Here is a 14,394-nt window from a genome sequence, read left to right as displayed (position 1 = left end):
TCTTCTATGTCAAAATGTCAGCTGTCAAAAAAAAAAAAAGGCTTGTAGTGTACCTCTGATACCCCTCATGCCTGCTCTTGTCATTCTGGCCAGATTTGTTATTCACTACACAACTGAATGTTGAGGGGGAAAAAAGCCATTGTAATTTTCTATCTGAACCAATTGTTGTATCTTTTCTTCAAAAAACAGGGGCAAGACCAATCAGGGAGAGTGTTATGATTCTGCCCCAACGAACTATGGGACTGTGAAGTGTTTGGGTTGTGGAGTATTTTTGCTTTTGTGATTGTGTTCTGTGGTTGTCCTTGTGTCTATGTTTTAGTTAAGTTACCTTTGTATTCCCTGTTTGTTACTTCCTGTTTTATTTTTGAAGTTGTATTCCTCATGTCCCTGCATTTCCCATTCCCCTGTGTGTTTGGTGTCTTTATTTTTCCTATGTCTCCTGCCCCTGTGATTGACTGCACCTGTTCCTAATGTGTCTCACCTGTGTTCAATTTGCCCTGCCCACCTTGTGTCTATTCAGTCTGTGTGCTTCCCTTTGTCTTTGTCTGTGATCTTTGACCAAACCTGTTACCTGTGTGTTCACTGTTGATTTTTGCCCCAACCTGGATTCCGGCCCTGTTTGCAACCTGTCTGTTATGCTGAAATTCCGTGATGTCTCCTGTGCCTTGTTTCCCTGGTTTGTTTGTTTTTTCTCTCTAGTGCTTTGGTTTTTTTGTACCGTTGGAGACTGCCAGTCTGTTTTTCAATTTACTAAAATTATTAAATTAGCTATATATATATATTTGTTGGTTTTTTTCAAATCGCTAATGTGATAATGATTTTCCTCAGTCCCATCATGTAGAACTTATAACAATGGTATTACAATATCTGATATGATGCTCATTTTGGTTCGTAACATTCCATTCTCTGAGCAATATGTAACCCTCAGATTCATGCAATGCATGGACAAATTGTTTTATGTATGAGTGTATGTAGGTTTGCATGCGTGTCATTGTACCTCACAGACCTCATTATGAACAGTATTGGAATATTCTATCATGAGCAGAAAATCCTGATGAATAATAGAAACTGTTGTTTATCTGACCTTGCATGTCGTCAGAGCACCTGACAGCAACTTCAAATGACTTGCTTTACAGGTTGGAATGCACTACATATTCTTTTTGAACATGGTAGCCCACAAAACCAGTGTGTCACTATTTCCCTTTTACCTTTCAGTTCATAATGACATTCAAAGAACCATAGCTACAATATATAATCTTAATCATACATGAGACCAACATAACGCTAAATAAGTATCTCACTTTCTTAATGGATGCTGACAGAGGCAGTGTATCAAGCTGAATCCAGAAGTGAGTCTTGGCTGTTGTTTTTGTTTTTTTCTTGTTGACCGCAGGGTGTTTTGAGCAGGCCAAATGCCAACACAACACCTCCAGTATTTGAAAGTTTTTTCCAATCGAGCCTAAGTCAACCACAGCCTGCTTTGTGTCTTAGACTGCATGTGTTTGATGCTTTTCAGCAGGCTCTCGCTCCATCTGCCATATGGGGAGCCTGACATCCTATCATACATCTGTCAGTCACATCTCTCGCTGACACACTCTGTAACTACCCAAAGTTTGCTCTGTTGTACTCTTCATTGAATTCAACCTCTTCCGTGCATCTCCTTTGCTTTTTCCTCTCTCCCACCACCTGTCAGCTGTATGTTTTGTCATGATCACAGTATTAATTAGGTCTAATCAGCTCCTGAACATTTTATCTGTCTGTTTGTGGCACATATCTTTTTAAACCCGCTTCCTGCAGTGGATCCGTAGGCTGTAAGGCAACCTAGAAAATTGTGTTTTTACACCTAAACATTCAGAAATACATTTAGCTAAATCCTGTCCATCTTAGTTTCCTCTTACTGTTCCAATTTTGCACTATTTACAAACAGTGATAACAGACTCAGCTTCATATTCTTGATTTTTAGAACAATGAGTCTTTGGTTTTATACAGATTTAAACAAAAGCATCTTTCTATCTAACAACTGTCAATGTTGCCAGCTAGAAATAGCTGCTACAGGCAGATTTCATCAGCTGCAGCTAGCGAGCAACAACAAACAAAAACAGACTTTGTTGTGCCGTCTTAACTCCGTTAATGACTAATATGGAATTCTAAAAAGAATCCAAGTTACACAGGAACATAGATTCTTACAAAAAATGGGAAATTACTCCTCAATGGATGTGCTAGTTGTGAACAGGGATTTTTATTTTTCTTTCTTCAACATTGTTACGTCACTATTGTGTCTAGGGTTTCTGGCTCTCCGGCTCACACAGGCCCCCACTGAAGCTCCGTTTCCCCCCGTTGTCACTGGCTCTGCACAGCTATATCACGCCTCCCCTGATGGGCGCTGATCAGCTTCAGCTGCGGGAGTGACAATACACGCACCTGGAGAGAGCGGCACAAAACAAAACACGGCACGTAACAAACATATACTTCACAAACCTATGGCATTAGAAGTAATGCTGTATGTAAATATTGTAATATAACATATGTTATATATAGTCTGTCATACAAATGCAGGCTGAAATTTGACCCACCACAAGAACACTACAAGAGGTTAATGCATTATCACATTCTTTTTTTAAACAGTAAAAGCTGTTTACTAGCCAAATGCTACATTCGAAGTTTACTGACTGAGAAGAGGCCAGGCTTTAAAGGGGCAGTAAGCTATTTTAATCTAATACACGTTTTGTAAAAATCTTTCATCACGGCCCACTAGTTGTCGGTTCTGTGTCCGCTGTCCGCCAGGGGAAAAATATTATTTTTCGGCACAGCCCTGCTCTGTAAATTAAAAAAATGGTGCACCTCACTACACTGTGTGCACTATGTAAACATCCCTCCTCGACACATAAAGAGATGTGCTGGCGTAAGGATGCTCAGTGGTTTTGGCCCTGTTGTTAGTGCGTCAGTCTCACATACCCGAGGCTGTGGGTTCGCAGCCCGGCCAGAGCAGTAAAATCATCTACAACAACAAAGAGAGGAACAAGGTTTCTCCAAAATTGCTAACTGGACCCTTTAATATAGAATCATGAGGTAAACATAACAACTGCTGAAAAATTATTGAGGATTAACAAAGCTGAAAGTTGGAACATGTAGCTAAATTTAACGCTGGTGCGTTTTAGCTAATATCCTATTTGTTTACATTTTGGCAAATGTGAAACATGGAAGGTCATGCTGCTTCAAATACTTGCTGTCCTGTCCTCAGTTTTTTTGTTATGCTTTGTATGGCTACAAATTATATAAACTGAAGTCATTCCTGTGGAAAATGTTATCCTGCATTCTTGATATATGTCCACTGTCTAAGTTAATGTGGTAATTACCATGTTTAAGAAATAACATTGTTACATAGTTTCTGATCTCACTCACTCACATTGCCTTCCTGTGAATGGGGGTATGCATTCTTATAGGGAGATTAATCAGGGTAAATGTTGACACTTGTGCTTTAGTTGATTTACTCAAAGACATGTAGCCTAATCTACAGGGGGGATTCAAATGAGTATGTATGCATGTTTAAATATATACCATGCATGTTGACAGAATGTCAGGAATGCATTTGCCTATATTAAAGTGTGTACATTAATCTTGTTTTGTTTTTCACCAAACACTTTATAGGCCTTTTTCACAGCAGTTATGTTGAATATTTAGCATAGATTGCTGCACAGATTATTGCTGACCGCATCAATAATGGCTCTGTTCAGATCAAGTGTCCCAGTAAGAAATGACTTTGACAGCGAGCCAGCGTAGAAAGAATAGCAGGACCCTGAAACTGAAGCAGCTAAATGGAATTCAGCCATCATTTGCTTCATTATTTACATTTCCGGTGGTGAGAACAGATTTTCCAGCAGCACATTTCCGCTGTGAATTGTTGGATGTGCCATTCAACTGATGATCGATTCAGTGAGGTGCCCAAAGTTTTGCCAAGAAATCATACCCCACATCATTACACCACCTGTTGACAAAAAGCAAGTTGAGTTCATGGATTCATGCTGCTGAAGCCAGATTCTTCAGCTGTTGTAGAACATCCCGTATTTTTCATTCTGAGTTTTTCTGCTCCCTGAAGTTGTAAAGAGTTGTTGTCTGACTTACCATAGCCTTTCTTACATCAGCTCCAACCAGTCTGACCATTCTTAATGTACATTTCCAAATGAGTGAATGTTAAACGCTTTTAGTCAATGTGACTCACAACTGGGAGCAGACATACTCTGACATCTCTCATCATCTCTGTCCACAAAACTGCAGACAACTTGTTTTTTGTTTTTCTGCGAAATAACTCTAGATAATGTTGAGGGTGAAAATAGTGAAAAAGCCGGTCTATCACTAACAAGCATGCCACAGTCAAAGTTTTGAACATCAGCTAAAGCCCTTTACCTGTATTTGCTTGATTTATGCGTTGCACTGCTACCACGTGATTGGCAAGTTAGACATTTTCATGAATAAGCAGGTAAATGGGTGTTCAGTATGTGTGTGCGTGTGTGTTCCTGCTGACATGCAAATGTGAACATCTGTTCCGTCTCCAAAGGTCGTGTGTACGTGCAGATGTGCACTTGGACACATTCTGTGCGCACGTGTTTTCCGAGCATGTCCGTGCATGTGGCTCTTAATGAGACTCTCCAGGTTGGGAATCATCTGCGATCCTTGCGGACACTGTTGGGAAATACAAAAATGTTAAATGGACACTTGTTCTGTGCGAAAACCTACACAACACAATGCAGCCTTTGAAAATGACACAAGGGGCAGGATGTTGCAGGCAAGGAGACTCGAGCAGACGTTACTGTGAGACCATAAAGCAAGCATAATGAAGTTGAGCTTCAAAAGTCTCAGACTGTAACCATTTTCTGGGGTCTTACACACTTAGAATTTGGAAAACAGTGTGGGGGTATTAACAGGTTTCAGTGCAGAAATATGATGGTTTTAATTAGACCTTTGATTCTTTAAATACCACTTAAGTTTGCTGTGGTGCCGAATGTTGGCAGACATGGTTACTTTTGTTAGCTTTGCTACCGACACGTTGCCAAAAGCCTTCTTTTTATTCCTGGCACACTTGAATCACAAAATGGCAGCGCCTGCATCTCAGATATTTTAGCTTAAATTTGTACAGTGGGAGGAAGTGGAGACACTTTATACGCAGCCTGCATTCACGTTGCTTCCTTGTGCACATGTTTTTGGACTGAATTCTTGTGTATGATCATTTGGATTGAGAGTAAAGACAACTGTTTATCCTAAACCCTGGTCTCATGGGTGTTCTGTGCATCTCAGTCTGAGATCACAGGCTGACACATCTGTCACATGATTAAAATTCTTATTTGAAATCAAATTTTATTACAGAGCCTTTATTCCAAACTCAGTTACATAACGTAAAAGTATTCCGTACTTATTAATTAAATTAATAAAAGGACAGTCCAAAGGGATGAGATCAAAATCATGACAAAATATGAACAAATAAATAGCACAGTAAAAATGTTTCCCTATATTTCTTAAAAAGGCATGTGGAACACAAATGCTTTAAGACCATATTGAAAAGATTGTAATGTGGAGGCAAACCTCAGGTTTCCTGAAATTGTATTACAGACATGAGGAGCAGAAAGGAAATGTTTGCAGAAGATTTTGTAAAACAATCCCTGTAACTATTTGTAAGGTTTACAGTTGGGTGGTGGGGGGAACTGAAACAAATATTTGTTTTCAAATGTTTTCATTTGTTAATCAGGTCAAATATGATACAAGTTGCAGAAGACTTATGAAACATCTCAAGTTTCTCATCAGCCGCAATCTGCACATGAAGGTGCAACAACGAAACTGTCATGCCCTCATTTTTTTCAGACCCGTTCATCTCTTAGATCAACCCCTCTTAGGCCCTGTCTACACGAATGTGAATTTGTTGTAAATACGCGGAAATCTTTGCACGTATGCGCCTCCCGTCCAGACGCACCCGGAGTTTTCACTGCCTGAAAACGCACTCTTTTGAATCCAGGTCCCAGGGTGGAGAAGATAAATCTCCCCCCTGTGTTTGTGTGTTTGAGTTTGTGTGAACGCCAGATACGCGTACAATGATGTCATCGCCCCACCCCAGCCCTCGACCCTCGCCCCTCGCCCGCGGCATCTTCAACAACAACAATGGCGGACTACAGGCTTGTGACGGTGCTGCATCAGATGCTGACTCTTCTTGGGTCGCCAGGGCAATATATACCATTGCTCGGTCACTCCATAGGGCCGGGGAGAGGGGAGAAACCAAACAGTTGTCACGCGGCAACTGCTCAGAGTGAGGATTCCTCACTGAGACCACAGAGCAAGTAGAACCGGCAAAGTGCGAGCTCCGGCCACTGCTGCACGCCACACATGCACAGCCACGGAGCACAGAACTCGCCACTCAGCGAGGCGACCATAGGTCGCAACAGCAGTTTAATTCTTCCCACTCACGTTTGTATTTCTGTAAAAGATTTAGCTTCTCTGGTGGAGGGGTGCTTCACTCCCCTCCACCTAATGAATCCAACCAACGAAAGAAGCGAGTTTTAGCCTATCAGAGGCAGAGTAGGGCAGAACAACTCGCGTCCTGTATTGATTCAAAATGGGACGCAACATGTAATTGTCAAATACGGGAAGATTCCGTATTTTAAGGGACGGCTGGTAACCATAATCCCTCTGGTGATTAGGGAGGGAAATTCTGTGGAATCCAAAAATCAAAGCCAATCTATTTTCATTTCCACATTGCTGACACCAGCAGTGCCTGGAATGACAGCAGCACAGCCTCTTCTGCTCTGTGAGCTGAGGCAGCAGGTTCCTGCTGCTGGCAACCACAGTCAGTGCTGCATCCTGAATGCCCACACACTCTGTCTGCTGTCTGTTTGAGTGTGAGCGTGGCTCAGTGTGTGTCTGCCTAGTGTCATTGGTAGTGTTGAGGCTGAGTATGAGTGTGTGTGCTTCTGTCTGCTCAGCTACTCTCTCTCTCTCTCTGAGACTGTTTCTTCTATTTTGTGTCGCAGGGAAATACATTGTGCTCTCTTTGCCTGTTGATATTGTTGGTATTGTCATTGCCCTTCTTTCTTCTATCTTCCACTCATTGATAAGCTATGTTGCTGGTGGTAAGGCTGGTGAAACTGAGACTTGCACACTAGCACCACCTCATTCTTATAGCAAAACAGATTTACACTAAATTATACTAATTTGCTTGAAACAAATAAACTGGATATACTGGAAGAAATATACCTGTGAGTTTGTCTCACTGGTAATTTTTTAGTTAGTGTTACATACAAAGTAATGTTCCGCCTTTGCTGATTTGCACAGAAAAAGTGATGGCATGATGGGCCAGAACGTTAAGTCTTTGCCGGGTGAGGATAAATGAAGCTTAACCAAAGTCCAGACGGGTAGACTGTCTTCTGCACATGCCTCCTAATCCACCATCTCTGAGCTCCACCAGCTCATTCTCATTTTCATCCAGTCACAACCCAAAACCTTGCCTTGAGCCAAACACTATCAAGTTATTGACATTTTAAAGTGCTCTCCATCTCTTCTGTCATTCAGCTGTCATTTCAACAGGTCGACGAGCCACCTCCACCTCTGCACCAAACTCAACACCAGTTGCCTGGCCGTGTCTCTTTAAACCGTCTAACCAGAAGCCCTTCATGGGATGTCGCAACTTCATGCTTCATTCCTCATCCTCACCACCAGTGTCTTGGCTACGGGGAATGAGAATAAATAACTCTTAACTTAAAGTTATAAATAGATATTCCCTCACAATTTTCTAATATTTATTTGTTACTTGATTTTAAGAAGCCCACTATGTACCGTTTAAACTATGTTTTGGACTCAGTATGCCGATCACAGACTCAAGAGATATGGGTTTTCATCGAACTTATACAAGTAGAAATATGCAACAGGTGAATGGCAGGTTTGGTTGGGTGAGCAGGGGTGAGGCAGGTTGCCAGCGGCTGGCGTTTGGCGTGGTGTCTGCAGTATGGTTGAGGCTTCGCCAGGAAGTACACGTTTTCAGATACCAAAATCCTAAAACACCGCGAAAATGACGGTGAGCAAATATCTTTAGAATATATATCAGAGAAGGAAACCGCGCCCACTGCCGCACCTACAGCCAAACACTCAGCCACACTTAGCATGAAAAAAGGTGATTAGATGTAGAGTCGGGCAACTTACACATTAAAACAAACCCAAGAGGCAAGTGATTATCCTGTACCTGTGTTGGAATCTCCTGAACGGCTGAACTCATTCACTTTGGTGTCTCTAAGCAGTTCTTATCCACAGCACCTGGGCAACATACTTGGAGGTATCTTGTGCTGAGCTGTATCGGCATTAGTTAAGTTTCCAGCTGTTGAGCTTGGAGAACTGTGGAAGCCTAATGATTCCATCCTTTGGTACTGCTCTGTCAAGGTGCACCGCTCAGCAGAAGGCTGCACTTTACGAACCGCAAACATTTCACACAGCAGCTCATCTATGCAGTGTTTCTCTTATCAACCCCATGGTCTGATTGGACGTAGGTTTAAAGGATGTGTTCGCTCCTGGTGACCATGGTGACCATGGCTGAGCTCTACTCTACAACTCTGAACTTGTGTTGCACTGCAGGATGTAAGTACTTCAAATGCACAATCTGCCCAGTTCTGTCTCAGTCGTCTGCCTTGGAAGTGACATCTACAGATATCTGTCGTATAATTTGGGGAAGATTCTTTCCTCCAAACAGGATATGTGGGGAACATTTCATTGAAACGAGGCCATGTCAGAATTACTTCTAGCACAAACACCTTACATCTGATAACTGATAAGTAAAGGTCATTGATTAGTAGATACTAGGTTTACACTCTTGTCACAAAGTGCTTTGTTATGCAACGGTTTGGGCTAATTTGGTTATCAGCAATAATTTATAATTATCAAAGATAATTATGAATTATGGAAATCAATAGAGCTTATTAATCAATGTTAATAGCAATGGGGCACCACCCGGAAACCCGGACCAATAACCAAATTGTTAATTCAGTCTCAAGAATTAAAGGTGTTCACTCAAAATGTTCATATCTGGTAGATATGAACATTTATGGAGTGAACTGAAGGTGTGAACTGAAGGTGTAAATTCGAGCACTGACTCTGTCAACCAGCTACTATCACAATGTACATGCAAATAACACAAAACAACTTCTCTTTAAAGTATAACAGCTTTTATTAACTTTAGCAATATCAATTTACAATCAATAGTACTTAAATGTCTATTTTAAGCTCATCATATGAAAAGACGACAACAAGCAAGCGAGTGAGTGAGTGAGTGCTTGAGTGTGTGTGTGCGCGCGCGTGTGAGTGAGTGTGTGCACAGGCGTGTGCCCGTGAAAGGGGGAGGAGGAACAAGATGGCGGACGTGACCTGGGAAGTCACGTGGCGCCAAAGAAAGGTGGGGTGTGAGACCTCAAGTTAAACGGCGGCTACCTTTAAACATGTGACTAACAAAGGAGAGATCGGGACGAAGTTAACTTTGGACCAGAATCTCTCCAGCACCCACGAGTGTGTACATGTTTGTTAGTAGGAAAGCAAAGGGAAAGCGATCAAAGCAGCAGTAAGGCTCATGCGATGATGACTGAGGTCCAGCACCTGGTCTGGGACGCAGGGGCGCAGCGGCTCAGCTTGTGAGCCGGCGCGTCTCTGGTCTTTAAACAGACGAAGCGTGCTGAGTTCAGACACGATGGCAGAGCAACACACAATAGTCCGACATGGTCGGACACAAATCACAGTCAAGCAACACTGATAATAACGCGGTTATTATAGCAGCAATAAACGGGACATGGAGGTCCTGTACAAACTTCACAACAATACACAGTAAGTTAACCTACTGAAACACACATAAAAAATCTACGTTCTGCCCAGAGCTAAAGCCTCTTACTGTACTCCTTGCGGGGGAACAAGCATGTGAGGTTCGTCCTCGGATGCGCGGGGCGGGAGCCGCGGCGCTTCCTAGCGACTGGCGGCAGGGTGCGCGGTCCTCCGGGGTTCGGATCGGAGCGGTGGTCAACTCGGTTGAAAGACTGTGGGTTCAGATCTTTCCTTCTGCAGGAATCAATAGACAGAGTGTTCCGTCTCGGCGGCTCTTGTCTCGGTACCAGCGCGGTGTGCGTTTCCAAACGCGCACAAGGAAGAGGAAAAAAATAAGCGGATTCTGATTCGTCTGGCGAAGTCGGGAATCCTCGGGCCTGGTTCAGCTGCGTGCACGGTCACTTCTTCTGGGTTCTAGAGTGATCGTCGCCGTGGATGAAGTCTAGATTTTGAAGTGGTTGCCTCCTTTGTAGATCAGAGGAACCCACCTGATCAAAGTGGGTTTCTTTCCTGGAGAGCGATGATTGGTGGGCATCGCAATGTTTTATAGAGTCTGTGACATCGCGCGACCCGTCGTGCAGTGCGGGTCTCTGCCAATGAGGGATGCGAGTTGGGCTATGTCCAAACCACGCCCTCAGGTGGGAGATGCAGGGTCTCCGCAGCGACCCCCGCAGGTCGCTGCGGGGGTCCAGGGGTCTTGGCGTTCCCTTTCTTCAGAAGACCATGCGGTCAGGCTTCTGAGATAACATGTAGGCCGAAGTTGTCCTATACCCATGGTGCTCGTGCACAACAATCCCGCTTTTGCTCTGAAGAGTGGGATGCAGTTCGCAGTGTTCAGAGCAACTCAAGGGCTGAGCATCTGTGGGAAAGAAGGGGTAACCTGAGGGTTACTGTCCATGTATTCCTGAGAATGGGAAAGAGTCAACAGTCTATGCAGTTCATACCTGAAGTCTGGGCAGAGTTTTCTAACTAAGCCTAGTTGCATTCAAACATCACACAAATCAAAACACATGATGAAATATTAACCATAACCCTTCTCTTGCTGCTGTTTGGTCATCGGTGATGGCACAAAACAAAAAGAAAAGGAAAGAGAAACAGGAAAGGTTGTTAATGGCCAGTGGAATGGCACAGACTGGTGTGTGAGATTGTGTCTGAACGAGGAGTCCAGTCTGGCCTATGGTGTTTTGTGTGTCTGCATGTGATATGTGCAGTAAATGCCATGATGATTCAAACACTAAAAAGACAAACTGACTTGGTGTTTTGGAAAACTGACGACCTACTAGTTTACTAGTAACCTTAATGGTTAGTCTAGTCACTTTGAGACTTAGTTTACCAATTTGGTCCCTTCAGCTGGATGCTGTCTTTGAAGGGTGTCGTCGGCGGTTTGGTTTTGACCTCTGAAAATGTCAAAATCTCTGTCGGGTCAAGGTCAAAATCTCCGTGTCGGCGGTCGAGGTTGAGGTGATGGAGGACAAAGTGTACAGGTCTCCTTGGGGAGCCGTTAAGAACACGGTCTAGTTTTCAAGGGTTAGTTTAGTGGATGAATCATGGCGGTTATAGGACATGAGCTTCGGTGGCAGGTCTGCTAACGTGCCAAGCTTGTCCTACTTACTTTTACATGTATTAGGGTGTAGTACCATACTATGCCAGATGTAACTGTGGGGGTTATGTAATAATTGTTCCTATTATTACCAACTAAACATTAGTTCATGCTGTCTGGAAGCTGCTGACAAAGTCTAATCATGCAAAATATAGAAAAGCACGAAGTACCATTTACAGTGACTCTGGTACCCTGGAGGGTCTTATCCAGGTCATGCAATTGTTCTTGTTGGAGGAGGAGTCTCTGTGGCTCTCAGTGACGAACCAGAGTCTGACTCCTGTGTGAAAGGGGAAGGTGCTGGGAGTTCTTCGCTTTCAAGGCTGGAGGCTGCTTCTTCCTGGTGGAGGAGAGACTACTCCTGGGGGAAGGCATGGCTTTGATCCCCTTTGCTATGTAGTCCCTCTGCTGATGAGGTGTTTGGCGCTACTAGTGCCACCTACATGCTTGCTAGCAGGCTGCATGCGTGTCTTACATGCCAGCTGCACATCTCCTACTTACCTGCATGTTGAGGTTACTCGGTTTGCAGTGCAAGGTGACTCTCTGGTCACAGCTGTAAAAGAGGAGGGACTTCAAGTCTGTCAGACCATGGATCGTTTGGTTCCTCTGCAATTCCTCATTGCAGGCAAAGATCTTAGTTACAAAGGTTATTCTCTTGGGGAAAGTAAGGTGAAAAAGATCACAGCCTGCAGGTCTGTGTGAGGCCACTAGGGGTGTCTGGCGACTTATTTTACCTGTCTGCAAATGCGCTACCTAGGGCTACGCTGACCTCTGGTGGTAGGTCACAAGAAAGGGTGAAAGGTGCACAGGTGTAGCTAATACCTGTGACTTACAAGGTAGCAGTGTACTGCTGAACATTTGCTAAATCCTATCTTTTCAGGAATTTAGTGAGGTGAACCTGCAGGGATTGGACCTGCAACTGTGGTGGTTTTAGCTCCACGTTCAAGTGAGCTGTGTAACAGCTATGTGTATGCCTCCGACCACATGGGGGCAGTACAGGGCTGAGTGTGTTTCTCAGCGTAGGAGAGAAAGGCTTGTGGTCAAGAAAAGATGACGATTGTCATGCTGCTGTAACCGTGGATTCACAGGCGGCAAGAAGTCAAAACCAGGATCAGGTTCTGGAAGAAGAAATAGGCGTGGATACACCCACTACCACTTCTTGGGTGTAGCGGAGTTGGCGGCTTGGCCACTAAAGAAGGACAGGAAAGAGAGGGCACAGGTCTTGTGTGTGATGGTTCAAGGAGTGTCCTGGGTTCTCTTGGTTCCACCCCCCAACCTGCAAAGGGAACTTTGGCAGTGGAAGGGGCATTTACCCGGCCTGGTTATGCTGGCGAGGGACCAGCATCAAGTCTTGTTAAGGGGTCCGGTGGACCTGGGGGAGGACGGGACATGTCGAGCTGCTTTGCTGTCTCCGTCAGATGTCTTTGGAGGAGACGTGGCCTTAACAGGTGTCGCAAACCTTCCCTTTTTGGCTGAAGGGGGTTCTGCAGACATGGTTCGACTCGAACCTGGGACGACGATTTGGTCATCACCCCCCTGGCTGTGTTGCCCGCTCTGCTGGCGAGGTGGCCAGCGTCTTTGGGGTTCAGTTTTGCCGTTCACCTTAACGCGAGGCCTGTCATCACCATCGAGCGCTATGTTCCCTGGAACTAGGATATTGACATTGCCTTCATATCCTCTGGCAGAATGCACGCGTGTTGTGCATTCTAGCTGGCAGCAATCCTCCTTTCTTCGTTCAGAACGCAAGGAGCTGGGCCTGAAGATTGGTGGGTGTGCGTCCCTTGGTTGTGGGGCACCCATGTCCATCAAGCAGGCTGGTGGAGATGCCTGGTGGTCGTCTGAACTGACGAAATGGGAGACTGCCCCGGCAGGGGTCGCTAGGCTACTAGCGTGTGTCTCCTGATAACCTGGGTTCATCTGCTCCATCGGCTGGAGGGCATCATGGAGCAGGTGTCGGCTGGTTAGGCCAGAAGAGGACATCTCTTCAAGATCAGGAACACTGTGTGGTTCCTGGATGGCCGTGCAGGCAGCGATGCTTACCTTGCTGGTGTGGCCTTCTTCAGGGTCGCCCTCAACTCTCGGCTGAGGTGCCTGGATCTGCTCCTGCAGATTTGTGTGGTGCTCTTGCACCAAAGTCATCTCTAGCTGGACTTCTGGTCGCAGGCTGAGATGTTTGTGCACAGCTTGGTCGCTGTACTGTACCTGGGTGAGCTGCTTCATACTCACCGGGTTCGGGTCGGAGTTCTGGCTTCCCGACCGGGTTGTTGGCCTGCCCAACTGGTTCCTGCAATATGTTTCCGCAGGTGTTAACCTCAAAGCTTTGGAGGTTATTTTGTCCTCTAAGTGAGAGGAGGAGGAGAGCGGCGACCACATCCTCTAGGTCTGTGTCGCTTGGTCTCAGAGGAGCCTCAGCTCCACCCACCTGGGGTGTTTGGGGAATCATCTCACTGCTTAGTGAGTTCACCCTGCCCAGTGGGTTTGTTGTGAGCAGTGACAGCAGTGGTGCTGACACAAGTGCACAGGTGAAGGCTTCAACCTGTGGCTTACAAGCTGCTCTCCTATGCTGGTTGTTGGCTCTAAAACCTATTCTGTTGGAATGGTAATTAGGTGAGCCGGCAGGGGATCGAACCCGCGACTGTAGTGTCATGAACACCAGGCTCCAAACAAATTAGTGATGTGCGTTTGCAAACTTGAACAATTCACCATGAATCTACTAACTACAAATTACACACTGAAAGTGAACCTAAAAATCACACTACGCGTCTGCTTGGCAAGTAGCACGAGATGCCTAAAAAAAACAAAAACAATTCTAATAATTGAGGGAAAATTAATAATTAAAAATTATTAATATCAGGTTATTATGCATGTACATATGGCAATAAAGCTGATCTTTTCAGAGCTTCGCACCGGTTGTCATTATGTTCAGGCAAATGATATCTGTTCTCACACGGTGGCTCCATTTG

The 14,394-nt window shown here is 44.7% G+C and overlaps 1 long non-coding RNA gene across 1 annotated transcript; it reads right to left on the bottom strand.

Moving 5' to 3' along the window:
• Positions 1 to 2,312: 2,312 nt before the first annotated feature.
• LOC118319875 lies at positions 2,313 to 12,078 on the bottom strand. Its single transcript, XR_004796141.2, has 3 exons — positions 9,905 to 12,078; positions 4,523 to 4,680; positions 2,313 to 2,421 (listed from the first exon to the last, which is right to left on the bottom strand). It is a non-coding gene; the product is annotated as an uncharacterized LOC118319875 (long non-coding RNA).
• Positions 12,079 to 14,394: the final 2,316 nt, after the last annotated feature.

The sequence above is a fragment of the Scophthalmus maximus genome, chromosome 9 (genome assembly GCF_022379125.1).
Source record: "Scophthalmus maximus strain ysfricsl-2021 chromosome 9, ASM2237912v1, whole genome shotgun sequence".
Taxonomy (NCBI): domain Eukaryota; kingdom Metazoa; phylum Chordata; class Actinopteri; order Pleuronectiformes; family Scophthalmidae; genus Scophthalmus; species Scophthalmus maximus.
This window is presented reverse-complemented; position numbering and strand designations above follow the sequence as displayed.